Raw genomic sequence first — 16,089 nt, forward strand, 5'->3', positions numbered from 1 at the left:
TTCATTTTATCTTGTCTCCCTTCTTATAGTATTGAGGTTGTTTTGAGGTATTTCCCCTTAGTTGCTAGCCCTCTCTGGGTGGGGTCAGCTTATAGCTTTTCCTGGATCCAGGTGATGCCTGCCAGTAAACTCAGGCCTACTTTTTAGCTGGTTTTTATTAAGCTTGTCATGGCAACTGCCCCAGGCCCCATAACCCCCCCTCCCTTCACAAGTACCAATGACAGGACTCAATCATGAGTCCTATTTGTCCTGGGGCTCAAGTGTATTGGGAATTAAGAACTATTAGCTAACAGATTTTTCTAGGGCAGTAACATTTTCATCTATTACCATTCTTATTTCCCTGTAGTTCTAATCTTTGCATACAACCAGATTATAATCCTGAATGATTTATATAGAAATGATAATTTCTTAAGGCCATATAATACCTCTTGGTTTCTGCATAAAGAAGGTCTGTGGCTAACTGGGAATTGACTGGTCCCTTTCAGGTTGTCTTCTTTGGTGATGGTCTTGAAGACATGCCTTGTCTCCTGCAGAAGGATTCCTGTGACCCCCCCCCCCAATAAGAGGGTCACTTGGATTTTATGACTGCAAAGGAGAAAATAATTGAGGGTAAGGCCTGGGTAGTTCCGGCAGTCACAGCCTGGCCTTAGGGACTGGTAGCCTGGTCCTTCATAGCTGAGGAAGAGAGTCTCCAGAGGATAGTGCCTTTGTAGCCTGGCAATGATCAAGCCAGCAAGAGCCAAGGCACCCCAACTCCTTGTCCTGGGCTTTGCAATCTCCGGGCTGTTCTTAAGTGTCCTTTGGGCTTTAGCCAGGGTTCTGGAGCCAACAGGTCATACACAGAACCAACAAAGCCCAGTCTTGTTGCCTTGGTGGAGCAATTGCCATTGGTAGGACACCCATCATTCATTTTTGGGCCTCTTGAACTGTTCCTGGAATATAGTTCTTTTATAGAGCTGCCCAGCACTAAGGGGTGAGCCTCCTCACAGACAGGCCCCTGCCCACTTCCATGTAGTAAACATTTGGAGCAAACTATGTGCCTAGTGTGCTAAGTGGCTGCTGAGGTAGGACACTGAATGATATGACCTATATCCTGCTCCTGTGGAGCTGAAGTTCTCATGAAGGACAGTGCATAACAACACCTGGGCAATTCTATTTCTTGATACTGATAATGGCTGTAAGGAAAATAATAACAGAATAATTTGAGTAGAGGGGAAAACTTTAGGAGTGGTAGACTCTCAGGAAGTGACATCAGAAAGGTGACCTAAGTTACAGCAGGAATCAATACACAAACCTGCAGAGTACCCTTATTAAGAGAAGGACCTAAGCAAAGGCACCTGATGTGCAAGTCACACAGAGGCCAGCCACGGACACTGAAAATTTTTACTCTGACTGGATGGGAAGCTGCTAAAGAAGAGGCAAATGGCAGTTAGTAGTCTGATGTCTGATAACAGCCTTCATTTTGGGAATTTAATCTGGTGTGTATGTGGGAAAAAACAGTATGTGAGCTGGGGGAGGAGGAGGGAAAGCTTCTATACCAACTTGAGGGAGCTGGAGGTAAGTTAGATACAAAAACAAGGTGTTAATTGACTTGAGGTGGAGGATTAGGAAAGAGGTGATGTGTGTGATTCTAGGTTTCTAGGCTGAACAAATTGTATACAGAGATGTGTCATTTTCGGAGATGAGGAATTCAGGTCAGAGAGAGCTGACCTAAATGGAGACCAAGGGTTCTGTGTTAGATAGGGAGTTTGAGGTACCTCCTGGATGTCCAGGTAGCTGTTGGGTGCAATGAGGTAAATGAGTCTGGCAATGACAGGAAAGATCTGCACTGGTGATGGCACCCTGGAAACCATGATGAGAGAGAATCTGCCCCCAAGAGTCTCAGATAGAGGCTAGGTTCCAACAGTGTGAGCCAATGACATGCAGAGAGCACTTAGTGTGTTTAACAAGGTTCCAGGATGGCTGAGGTCACAACCATCTTAGATCTTCACTGTTTGTAACTTCACTGTTTGTACCTCAGGGACACCAAGTGACAGATGACAAGCAGAATACTGCCACTGAGTAACAGTCCCCAGATGAACATATGCTCTCATAGAAATCACCTGAGATAATAGCACCATGAAGATTTGCCTTTACATGCTTGGCCTGAATCATGTGCAGCTGCCTAGGTGGTGAAAAGAGCCCACAAAGACGCGTTGGTAACAAAGCAAACAGGATCACAAACACCCACAGCCAGATGGTTTCTCAGGCTGCATCTCTAGTGCTCTCAAGACTTGAGGGTCTAATCCCATGGCAGGCTTCAGAAATAAAACTCATGTGTCTGGCTTGAGCTCACTGCATAGATCACAGATGTACTGCTTCCAGAGTTCATGCAGAGGGAGGAAGAGACTGTATCTGTCACAAAGTCAGAAACAGGTACAAAGTCAGAAACATGATCTTGGGATTTCCAGTGTTCAGGAAGACAGCTGGGCTCAGGGCTGAGAATGAGCATGAGGGAGCACTTGAGACTTCGTGTAAGCCCTAGGATCCCCAATGACAATGTGGCCAAGGTCGAGTGCATTCCCCTCCTTGAACCTCAATTACTTCCCTGGCAGAACCTTCTCAAGGCTAAATTTCTGCTTTTGAGAAGGGAAGAGGGAGCCCTTTGCTTTGATTCTCTTCATGCTGGCCACTTGTAGATGTGATGGTGGAACCCCTGGCTCAGACTAGGAATAGGATCTGAAGGTGGAGATATAACATCAGCCGTAACAATCCAGGTGCTGTTCACTCAATGTCCTTTGCCCAAGATAAACTGTGGGATATTGGATGTGTGTTCATGGGGGATCAAAGAAAGAAGGCACAGAGCACTCTAAGAATGATTTTAGACTTTATCACCTTCAGAGGGGGTCCATCTCTCTGGACTGAAACACTGTAGATAAGCAAAGGACCCTTTTATTGTTATGCAATTCACAACTTTAGCAAGTCAATTCCATATACCTCTTATCTAAGCCCCTCAATGAGACAATGCCAAATGCAAATTCTCAGTAAAGGAATAGCACAGTTTTCTGGGTTGTCCCTAAACCAAGTTTTCATAGGCTTTGAACTCCTAGCAAACTCTCAGATAAGACTTCAAACAGGAGATAATGGAGACAGGAGGTAGCAATCACAAAAGGCAGATCAAAGCTAGGTGCTAACACTCAGGAATCAAACCAGCTGCAGTTCTGCAGAAATTCTCCCAACATATGCCCCTTTTTACATGCAACAATTAATTATTTTGGAGGTTATGTAGCTTCACAGCAAATACAGCCTTTTCTCTATCTTTCTGTTTTACAATCTTATATAAGTAAATCAAAACACATCTTAAAGCCAATAAGGTTACTGTTGCTAGCAAAAGAGTAACACTTGCTCAAACAAGAAATCTATTAAAGTGATGTACAGGGTTGAATGAGGTTATAGTATCTGCAAGGCTTTCCATAACATCCATTCTTGTCATATCAGGTAACTTTAAAAAATTCTTACTTTCTTGCTGTAAATCATAAATCATTTGAGAAGAGTTAGGGTGACCCATCAAATGCATCTTAATCTTTTCCCAACCATACTTGCTTTCATTAAACTTTAAAGGAGTAATACAATAACATTCCAATCACATTTTAACTTTCTTTGCTCCTTTGATAGTTCTAACTGATCTCTCAACAATATACCAGCTTGTCTCAAATCAGCTAATTCATTAACTATCTCATTATCTATTTTATTTTGTTCAGTCCAAAGTTCTGTAGAATGCTTATGCCAGTTTCTAACAAACCCAGTAGTTGGAATTTCTTTATGAAGCACCACTCTGGCTGTTGCACCAGTAGCAGTCAATGCAATAATTCTCATAATAACTGCAAAAATCAATCCAACCATTTGATGTATTCTTCTAAATATTCTTTCAGCTAGCTTCTGTACCAGGTTCATCAAATGTGTGTGCCTTGACATGACATCGACAACTTCACTGGTATCCAGATTGTTGCCCTTGCTCTAAGAATATATAAACTTTGAAATAGTAAGTTTAAAGACATACTAGAATTAACACAGGTATGAAGGGTACAGCATTCACAAGTGATGCAATAATTATTACGGCACAATTGTACAGGCCCATTTAGTAGCTAGTAAGGTAATGGTACACAAGCCATAAAAGGATGGCTTTCAATCAGTCTAAAAGACAAAGCATACTTACCATCCTTAATGTGTAACTTTTCTTCCCATACTTTAAGAGGATGGGAGGTGACCAGGCCTGTACGCCCACCCTGCACCAATTGGGAACAGGTGAGGCCCCAGTCTCCAGACTGCTCAGCCCCCCTAGGTCCTGAGGGCACATTTAGTGCCACTCCCCGCACCAGTGCAGTTCCAGAGACTGGGCATCAGCCTCCTCCTACCCCCACCTCTGGCCAACCATCCTGTTAGGCACCAGTGACCACCAGAGCCATATGCCTTATCCTGGACCAATTGGGAAGAAGAGCAACCACAGGACTCAGAGGGTCCACCTGCACCAATTGGAGGAAGAATGATCTGGAGCTCCACCTGTTTATATTAAAGGAAGAAATGGGTAGACTGCAGTGTAAGAACACATTAAACAACATAAAGAGCAATGCAGTAACATCAAAACCTAGTAATCCTACAACAGCCAAACCTGAACATCCCAAAGCAGATGTTACTCTTAGAAACATACAGCTGCAGCTGGATGTGGAATACTGAGAGCATGGTTACACGCTCAGAGAAATGCATGATGGTTCCTTAAACCATTATATTTCAGGGTGATTTATTGTGTGACATGAGTTATTACTCAAATGTGTTGTTTGGCTTTTAAAAACAACCTTGTGACTTGTCTTAGTCAGCAGCAGTGAACCACCTTCTCTACAGTCAGAGCCATTAGCCTGACCAATCTTTGTCAGCATGCACATAATATTCTTAATAGATAGATAAATGCCACAAAACCAATAAACTCTCTTCTGTGCATTTATGCAAAAGCTGTATTAGTTTGCTCCCCATAACAAATTGTAGCCCTTGAAAATGGATTTAAAAAAGACTTCTTATAATAATTTGAATAATTTAAATGATAATACATCAAAATTTAATAATAGCTATTTTCAGTCCAAATGCAGAACATCTAAGGGAAAACAGAGTTCTGATGTCTCCCTTCATCAGGTTGATTCTGAGGCAATCCACCTATGGACTCAGTCTCTCTGCCTGTCTATCTGTCCTTCCATCTATCTATCATCTATCTGTCTACTTCTCTCTGTGCCCCCCATCTCTCCCTCAAACTCACACTTGCAGATCTCTTGCAGACTCTATATCACTTATTTAAAGTCATCATTATCTGCTGTGCCTAAAAATTGTAGGGATTTACAGTAAAACCAAGAATAAATTTTATCTGTTGTTGATCTTTTCTAAGCACTATGTTCTTTTCTTATTTGTCTTTGTTTGTTATTGACATTTCCCTCCCCTCTACTTCCTTCCCCTCCACTCCCCTGTCCTCCCCTCCACTCTACTCCCCTCCCCTCCCCTCCACTCTACTCCCCTCCACTCCCCTTTACTCTATTTCCCTCCCCTCTCCTCCACCCCTCTTCCCTCCTTTCTACTCCCCTCCCTCCCCTCTCCTCCCTTCCCCTCTACTCTACTCCTCTCCCCTCCCCTCCTCTCTACTCCCCTCCCTTCCACTCCACTCCCCCATCTCTTCTCTTCCCTTCCCTCCCTCCCCTCCTCCTTCCCTCCCTTCTCCCCTCTCCTCTCTCTTTCTCCCTCTTCCCCTCCTCTTTTCCTGTTTTAGAGACCGACCAGCTTTCCTGTAGTCCAGGCTGGCCTCCAACTCACTATCTATGCAGCCAAAGCTGGATTTGAACTCCTGGTCCTCCTACCTCCACCTGAACGAATGTCAGTTTGTTTGAGCAGGCTTGGCACACAGGAGAGTTAAAGACAGAATAATGCTATCTTCTCAGTTGGCCTCCTGTACATCTTAGGAAGAAGTAGTTGTAGGGCCCAGATAGAGGTACAATGTGTGAATATATTTAGTCACAGCTCCATCATCACACCAGGTTATATTCACGGTCTTGTACCGGTCTTTTAAATTAAATTTATTTTTAATTTTGTAGATGTGTACTGCATTTACATAATTTACACCTTCATCTCTTTCTTCCAACACTCTCATGTCATCTTCTACCCCAATCCCGTGCTCAATCTCAAATGCACTGCCTCTTTTTCCTACACACACACACACACACACACACACACACACACACACACACACATGAATATATAAATATACCCTGCTGGGTCCACATAATGTTTCTATCATGAATATGTGTGTGTGTGTGTGTGTGTGTGTGTGTGTGTGTGTGTGTGTGTACACAGATACAATATATATATTTGTGTTAGATAATCAATTAGGGTGCTCATGCCTGGGGTAGACAGACTAATTCTTCTCTCAGTAGCCATTTACTATCTGTATGATTTCATCTAAAAGTGAGATTCTAAGTGACTCTTAGTTCTGTTAAATTGACATTAAAATTAACCAAAATAACAACCTATGCAACAACTATTGGAGCTACCTCTTTTTAATGCCCCATAATTCCTTCTGCTCAAATTTAGTGCAAGTAGTTTACAATGCCATCAAACTTGATTTGAGAACTTTCAAGACCCCTTCTTTTTTTCCTTATAAAATATTTTTTAAAATTTATTCTTCTCTCACACATTACATCTTGAATGCAGTTTCTCCCACCCACTTCCCTTCTCTCCCATACCCACCCCTCCTCTGTTTCCCTTCAGAAAAGAGCAGGCTACCCAGGGATATCAACTGAACACAGCATAACAAGTTACAATAAGATTAAGCACAAACCCTCGTATCAAGGCTGGAAGAGGTAACCTAGTACGAGGAAAAGAGTCCCAAGAGCAGGTAAATGAGTCACAGACACTCCCACTCCCACTGTTAGGAGTCCCACAAGAACACCAAGCTATACAACTGTAACATATATGCAGAGGACCTAGCTCAGACCCATACAGGCTCAGTGATTGCCACTTTAGTCTCTGTGAGCACCTATAAGCCCTGCTTAGTTGATTCTGCCTGCCATGATCTGCTGTCCTTGACCCCTCTGGCTCCTATAATCCATTCTCCCCCTCTTCTGAGGGGCTCCTCAAGCTCTGCCTACTGTTTGGCTGTGGTTCTCTGCGTCTGCTCCCATCACTTGCTGGGTGGGCCTCTCTGATGATGATTGGGCTAGGCACTGGATCTGTGAGTATAGCAGTCGATCACTTCATTGACTTTTCTTTTCTTTTTTCTGGGGGGTGAGATGGGCAGGCAGTTGTGTTTGTTTCTGGTTCCTGGCCACCCAGGCAATGTCTCTCTCTCATGGCATGGTCCTCAAGCTGGAGCAGTCATTGATTGGTCACTCCCACTAGTTCCATGCCACAATTACCCTGGTACATCAAGGTTTCAAAATGAAGTGCGCATATCTAATGGTCAATTTAAACTATTAAAGGGATTTTTACTTTTCACTCAATCTGTAAGAAAAGTTTGTTATGTGTTATATGATGAACCCTGAAACAAAAGGAAAGGTACAGCATAGCCACTCATTAAGAAGACACAGCTGGGCACTAAAACAATGCAGCCATACACTAAAACTGTCAGTAATATAATCTTCCACAGTTATATGCCTTGGAGCTTTGGGAAATATGGAAGGGTATTTGCTCCATGCGCACAGCTCATTCTGCAGTGAGCAATATTGAATGTCATTGCATCCTTGACAGCCGAAGGAGATAGCAAGGGAAAACAAAATACCAGGTTTTAAAATCCTAAAAACAAAATATGTTTGTTGTAATAGAACGATTAAAAAATTAAGTTAAGCAAAAGAGAGCCTACAAAGTAAGCTTTATGAAGTTAAGAATCATAGTGTTTTGCCTTTCAGATGCCTAACACATTGCTCACACACAGTCAGTGCAATATTTTATATTATAATTCTGATAATTATTATATTAGAGGCTATGATGTTTGCTCACCTATGTGGTGGTCAATTAAATAGAACTACTTTCTATTTCTATGCACACATTTTCTGCATGTGTTTGTGTGTGAGTGTGCAGATGTGTATGTTTGTTGGCATGTGTGTGGCACATATGTGTCTGTGCAATTGTATGGGTGCAAATGCTTATGGAAGCCTAGGTTTGATGTCAGCAGTCTTCCTCAGTCATTTTCCACCTCATTCACTGAGGCATGGTCTCCCTGAAGCCAGAGCTCACAGATGTGGGCTCCTCAATGTAGCCATCCCGCTAGGTTGGTCTCCTGTGTCACGTGACCTTCACACTGGAATTTTAAGAGGGCTTTTTGTCCTTTGACTTTAAGTTGATTCTAGCATCCAGGCTCCAGTCCTTGCATGATAAGAGCTTTATTTACTGAGCTACTCCCCTACCTCCCAGTCTTCACATCTTTATTAATGGAATTATTCATACCTACTTTTATACAAAACCTACTGTGTCTGAAAAACATATATACTAATGTAAAACATTCTAAAACATTATTATACACCATATGGTTTGAAGAAAGCACCGTTTCCCATGTAACTTAGTTACATTGACTTATCAGTTATGTTGGTGCTCTTGGATATAAAGCTTGTGTCTTGCTATATTCATTGAGGATGCATACAAATCATCAGTTAGCAATGAGACACATCTGACAAGCATCTACAGCCAGTGGGATAGCGCCTAGAATATAATAGGGATTGGGAGAGAAAGCTTTTATACAAAGTGTACAGTATTATCATAGAAGAACAAGTTGGCACAGAACCCTACATTTATGCACCAAGGCTGAGATTTAATAGACAGTGACTATGAGATTATTGTCTGAGGATGTAAGCTTATTGTTGGGTAGTTGTAGTGACAAGCTCCTCCACTCCCAGCATATGGAGGCAGAGGAAGTACTTCATTGAACATTCCTGGCCACCATAGTGTATGGGGTGTCAACCTTGCTATACTGTGAGAACTTGTCTCAAAACTAACAGACAAAAAAGAAAGAAAGAAAGAAAAAGAAAGAAAGGAAGAATGAGAGAAGGAAGGAAGAATGAAGGAAGGCAGGAAAGAAGGAAGGAAGGAAGGCAAGAAGGAAGGAAAGGAGGAAGGAAGGAAGGAAAGAAAAGGAAAAAAGAAGTTCCAGGCACAATCCCTTTTTCTCAGATATGACTGAAAGTTACAGAAAAGTGTGCTTAAGTAATACTAAGTAGACACTAATATTTTCATATCAGAGAGTCTATGGTCAAGGAAAGGAAAATAAACACATTTTACTTTTTATTTATTTATGAATTTATTTATTTATTTTACATTCTGGCTGCAGGTTCTCCTCCCTCCTCTCCTCCTAGCCCCTCCCTCAGCCTCTCTGCTCCCATCCCCAATCCACCTCTCCTCCATTTCTGTTTAGGGAAGGGTAGGTCTCCCATGAGTATCAATAAAATATGGCATATCAAGTTGCAGTAAGACTAAACACCTCCCCTTGTATTAAGACTGAGCAGTATGAGTAGTAAGGTCTCAAAAGCCAGTAAAAGAGTCAGTGATAGCCGCTGCTCCCATTGTTAGGAGTCCCATAAGAGGACCAATGTATATAATGTTAATATGTGCGATGTGCCTAGGTCAGACCTGTGCAGGCTACCTGGTTGTCAGTTCAGTCTCTGTGAGCCCCTATGAGCCCAGGTTAGTTGATTCTGTGAATTTGCTTATGGTGTCCTTGAACCTTTTGGCTCCTACAGTCCTTTCTTCCCCTCTTATGCAGCATTCCCTGTGCTTTAGCTAATGTTTAGCTGTGGGTCTGTATCTGTTTCCGTCAGCTGTTCAATGAAGCCTCTCTGATGACAATTGTGCTAGGCACCAATCTATGAGTATAGTGGAATATCATTAGGCATCATTACATTGACATTTTTTCCCTTCAATCATGTTTGCTTCTATTCTAGGTCTCTGGGTCATCCAGCCTCTGAGTTCTGATGTTCCAGGTGGTCTCAGGGTGGGCCTACTCTCCAGGCATGGGTTTAAGGATAGACCAGACATTGGTTGGCCACTCCATCAATTTCTAGGCCACCCTTACCTCAGCACATCCACAGGCAGGATAGACTGTAGGTTGAAGGTTATGTGACTGGGTTGGTTTCCCACCTCCTTCACTTGTAGTCTTGCCTGGTCACAGGAGATGGCCAGTTCAGGCTATCTGCTATTTCCAGGAGTCATGGTTGGGGCCATCCTTGTAGATTCCTGGGAGATTCCTCTGTGTCAGGTTTTTATCCTGACCCTGAAATGCCCCCCATTTCCAGTAGTCTCTTTCAGTACTCTTCCCCTTCCTCTCTGCCCACCACCTGATCACTCATATTCTCATTTCCACCCACCTGCAGTCTGCTTACAAAATCCCAGAGAGATGCAGGTGTCGCCCCTTGAACCCTCCTTGTTACCTAGTCTCTGTGTCTGTAGATTGTGGCATATTTATCCTTTATTTTACAGCTAATATCCACTTATGAGTAAGTACATACCATGTTTGTCTTTCTCGATCTGAGTTACCTCACTCAGGATGATCTTTTCTAGTTCATCTATTATAAGAAAAATTCATTTTACTTTTTAAAATATTCTCTTTCTCCCTTTTCTGAAGTAGCAAATAGCTCCACAATTTAAAGGCAGAAATCTTAGGTTCTGTTGTTAGAGGTCAGAATGTGATCACTGGGATGTGCAAAGAGCTTGGGTCCCGAGCTCTGGGTGTGCACCCTGATGATTGTGGCATCCCCCGTAAGAGAGGTTCATTGTCCTTAGCACTAGGACTCAGACTTTTAACACTAATTCCTATATCAAGTGTCTGGACAACATTTTTGAAAATGTTTAGAAGTGAAGTTAACTTAATGATCCAGTGACAATATGGAATCTACATACTCCCTTGTACACAATGGCTTACCGTGAGTCTTCTTTTACTTTGCTATTATTGTCTGTATTATTTCTCCAAAGAAGAAAGGAACTGAAAGAGGAAAGGAAGGAGGGGGGGAATCTGTAATCAGGCTGGGGAAAATTAATTAATTAATTAATTAAAGAAAAAAGAAAAAAGATCATCCACAAAGTGTCTAAGGTAATGAAATACACAGAGGAACAACATGCTTCTTTTCTGTCTCCAAAGTCCAATCCTCTTGTTTCTTGTTTCTTTACTATTTATCCAGCTTCTACTTTGCATTTAATATGAGTTTGGCAGTCAGTCCTCCATCTATCCATTTCACTCTGCTCTGATGTCTTCAGTACAACCACACTGTAATAAGGTTCAGTCAGAGTGAATTCCAAACTTACACAGGGAATCTGGGATACACAAGAAAAGATTCTATCTACTGCTAAATTTAGTAAGTTAGTATCTTGTGGGAGTTGACTATTTCCCCTGAGCAACCCTGGGTGATAGTGAAGCCAAAGGTGACAAACTTAGACTAGACAGGGGGACTGTTCTCAGAGAGCCAACAGGAACAAACAGCACTAAAAATGATCAAATGCAGTTGAACATTCAACTGCTACAATACGAAAAACTTATATATATATAATATATATATATATATATATATATATATATATATATATATATATATATATATAGTAGTTCAACCAACAACCAGAGCGAAAAGGATATCTAATATCTAATTTGAGGTGGATGGCACTTTTACAGCTAATGTTTTATGCACATAGAGATCCACAATTTCATTAAATCATCTGTGAGTAATCTTTACTAAAACTATACAGAATTGTACATATTAAAATGTGTACATATTAAAATTGTACATATTAAAATTTTTCTTTTACTTCAGTTCTCCTCTTCATAATATATAACTTCTTTCTCTGGTACTTCAGATTGAATCATCTACCTTATTTATTTTTTTGGTAACTGAGCTGATTTCGTTATTCAGCTTAGGTATTTTTAAAACAAATTTCATTAGTAATTTGTATTGTCTCAAATTACCCCATTAAGTAAAACAATTTTTTCTCACAGGCAGGATGGCATTTTGTCTCATTCAAGCTGTCAACAGTAATACCATACAAGGTTGCATTTTCCTTTTATTTTGTAATTATTTGGGGTTTTCTTATTTTTTTATGATTCTTAATTTGTGTTCTATACAAGCTTTGACTGGTTATTAATTCTATGTTTTTCTTTGAGAACTTCTTTGTGTTTGTTTCTTCATATTGTCTCAGTTGTCATAGTCTATATTTCAGTTGTGGAAAATACACTAAAGTCATAATTTCTGTGTAGAGTACAAAAAAGGGAAAATATGTCATTTTACGAGTGTCCTGGTTATTAGTGATTTATTTTTTTTTCTTGCTGAGTGGATGGAGAATCAAAGCCTGGCCCCATGCTATTATTGACACTAGAAATACAGCTTCCATGTCAGAGAGAATAGTAGATAGGACATAAGTGACTGTGGCCTGACAACACAGATTCATGTCACTCCAAATACCATGTTGTGATGTTGTAAAAGCCTCATGAAGCTTTTTATAAAAACAGGGCAAAGGCAATCATAAACCAAGAAACATTCCAGATATATTGGTGGAACCATCAGGTAACCAGTTTACAGCAAAGGGAAAATTTCTGCTAGCAGTCTTAGCTGGTATCTGATTATATTCTTAGCTTTTGGGTTGCAGGGAGGTAGCAGAGAGTTTGTAACTCTGGAAGAGTGTCTTTGAAGTGCAAGGATTTTAGGTCATTCACAGAGGTAGTCCATTAATAACTATTTAGGGGGGACTAAAACAGTCCATGATAATTTGGTTCTGGACCTGAAGTAGTCCAACTCTCCACAATCATTGAGCTGATCAGCATTGTGGAAAGTTTAGTGTGGGTGTGGCTTCTTTTTCTGAAACTTCTAGTTCATACTTTGCATCTTTGCTTTATAATTTTGTGTAAATCATTTCCTCACACAACAAAAGAAAGGTAAATTTTAATGTCGTTTAAAAGGATTTTGTAAGCTTCTCACCTCAAATGCTTCAAAACATACAGAAATTTGGAATCCCTGCACTGAGACATCATGGAAGTCTTTCTTTTGTCTAAATTAATTTATGTTATATCTCCTTGTGGAAGCACTGTTGAGATATGTAAGCATACAATCCTTAGGGTCCATGGACCAAGTCTGGCCATCTGCCACAGAGTACAGTGGTCTGTGTACATATGATGATGCTTCAGCAAAAAAGAAACTGAATCATAACCTCCTGCTGTACTGACAAGGACATGGAACAGGGACAGGGCACAAAGTTACCTGCGTGTGACTATGTAGCTCAGCTATATTGGGCTATATCCCACACTAGCATCTGTCTGCAGACAGTTGAAGGCATCCCACAGATCAAAGACAAGATCATGTCAAAACCACAGCTGGTGTTACAGCATCTCAGTGAAGTTTCACCTATCTTCACACCTCAGCATTTAGAAGATTTCTCTCCAAATTGACAGTCACTTGACAATGAGGCCAAATCATTCAAGTGGAAAATTTCGTAGATTTAATATTCAGTACTGGTCCAGAAGGATTAAGATGACAAAGAATGTTGTATTTTTAGTATTTTCCAGTATCAACTTTTTCCTGACATGCCATTCAAAAAATTTAAGAAGACTGAAGTCAATTTTATTTTTATAATATATCCAAACATGGGTTCATTATTAAAATGTGTGCTGTCATAGAGCTCATATATTTCCTCTTATGAGGCTATGAATTCCTTGTTTTAGTGAATGACAGAAATATATAGTGTATTTTTAAATGATGCGAGTGTTATCTAAGATAAATAATTCCCTATTTATAATCCTATAGAAGAATATTGAACATTCTAATATAACAATAAGGAATATAAACCAGCTAGAACCGTATTTATATCTCTGATGGACGAGCTGTAGGTTTTTCTTAGACATATGATTTTCAATTCAGATCTATACTTAAAAGATACAATTTCTTGTCTCTTCAGAAAACCATAAATAATATTTATTCTGTAGAAAAGTGAAGGTTATTAACATACCCTGAAGGTTCTAGATGTTTCACTGGAGAGTGTGAAACAAGTACTGCCTAAAATAGCCTCTTGGCTAAGTGAATGATTCCCAGATAACTGAGGTTACAGTGAGAATTATTTCAATTAAATTTAGGAAGTCTGAACAGAATGTTAATGAGTGATCTTCAGCACACAGGAATGCTCCACATCAGGGATTCCTAAGTCAGAGTCCTGTGTAAATATCAGGAGACCTGTAAATTTGTATATAAATTCTTTATTTCAGTAACCTAAATATTTAGTTTTTTTCCACCAAGATGCATATAGCAAATGCTGTGACTGAATTACAGTTCTTGGGATTTAGTCCTTGTAGTGGGTAGCCATTCCAGCTTTGATCTGGATGTTCCAACCCCCATTGAGACTTCGGCAACTGTCACGCCTACAAGGCGGGGCCAAGGGAGGCACCTGGAGACCTGAGATCTGGATGGGCTACCCACTACAAGTCCTCAATATAAATCAGAGAAATTTTCACTTAAAATGTGATGTTTTTGAAGATTTCTCTAAAGATCTTTTACATGTTAGCAACTTGAAATAACAATAGTTAATATACCTGGTTTATATCTTATTTAAACTGTTTGATGATGAGCTCATCTTAAAAGTTTTGATTTTGTATTTTATGTTGCTTTTTTCTCTGAGAAGAATCATTAGGCTTCATCAAACTGAGAAGAGTGATCTACTGCACAGCACATCCTTAAGCTGCATTCTGCATTAGCATTGTCGAACGCCAAGGACTCAGTTAATACTTTTCTTAATTCTTTATCTGATACAGCTCTTGTTATAGCTGTGTTCAGTCTTTGTAAAAAATCAGTGAAGGGTTCGTGCGGTCCCTGAAATATCTTTGTGTATACCTCAGTTGGTTTTCCAGGTTCTGGAATTTTTTCCCAAGCATTTAGAGCTGCTGTACGGCATAGGGATATTGTATGTTCATCATAAATGGCTTGTACATTCCTGTCAGCAAAACATCCCTCACCAAGTATTTGATCTTGGGAGATCACAAAACCTCTGAGTTTACCTTGTTGTTCTAAATTTTTTGCCTCTTCTCTCAACCAGCTTTTCCACTGTAGCTGCTGACTATATTCTAGAACAGCTGAAATCAACTGATGCCAGTCATCTGGGATGATTCTATGTGAGGTAGACCATGAATTTAACAATTGTTTTACGTATGTGGAGTGTATCCCATATGTAACTACTGCTTCCTTTATATTTTTAAAGTCCCTTGTTGAAATTGGTTGTAATGTATATGTATTATATGGCTCGGGGTGTGTGTCATCCGCTGGCTTCTCATGGATGATAACAGGATAAGCCATTGTGTGAGAGCCATTTGGAGATGTTACAACCTCTATGGTCTTGCCCTTCTGCTTATTAGGTCCCTTGTCATGTTTACTGAGAGTTTCTTTAAGGCCTGCAAACGAGCACCTAGGGTCTGTTCTAGGGAGTGAACCTCCTCTCTGGCAAGGGACTCCAGATTTCTCATGGAATCATAGAAGTTTTTATGTTCCTCAGAAACACATGATTCCATGGACCTTATCTTATCAATTAATGATAATCTTTCTTCCTTATATAGTGTCTGGAGAGTTAGTGTTCTGTCCATTAAATATTCACATTTATTATCAATAAGATCAATTTTTGGTACAAGCCTGTTTTGTAAATCCTGATTAGCAGATTCCAGAGAAAGAATCTTTTTCTCTAAGGTCTCATTGCTATCCATTAAAGCAGATTCCAGAGATAGAATCTTTTTCTGTAAGCCGTCATTGTTAGTTTTGAAGCCTGTAAATCCTGGTTAGCAGATTCCAGAGAGAGAATCTTTTTCTCTAAGGTCTCATTGCTATCCATTAAAGCAGATTCCAGAGATAGAATCTTTTTCTGTAAGCCGTCATTGTTAGTTTTGAAAGCCTGTAAATCCTGGTTAGCAGATTCCAGAGAGAGAATCTTTTTCTGTAAGCCTTCATTGCTCTCGCTTAAAGCCTGTATCAGTCCCAATAATGACTCATCTTTGTTCTTGTTTTTAAACCAGTGTTTGAACACTGCGTGGATTATTACAATGAATGCCAAAATGGTACAGGCCAGATATGCCTTAGG

The 16,089-nt window shown here is 40.3% G+C and overlaps 1 pseudogene; it reads left to right on the forward strand.

The window, feature by feature from the left end:
• LOC131922600 (serum amyloid A-5 protein-like) overlaps positions 1-16,089 on the forward strand; it is a 174,502-nt pseudogene that overhangs the window by 137,738 nt on the left and 20,675 nt on the right.

This window comes from Peromyscus eremicus, chromosome 1 (genome assembly GCF_949786415.1).
Source record: "Peromyscus eremicus chromosome 1, PerEre_H2_v1, whole genome shotgun sequence".
Classification (NCBI taxonomy): Eukaryota; Metazoa; Chordata; class Mammalia; order Rodentia; family Cricetidae; genus Peromyscus; species Peromyscus eremicus.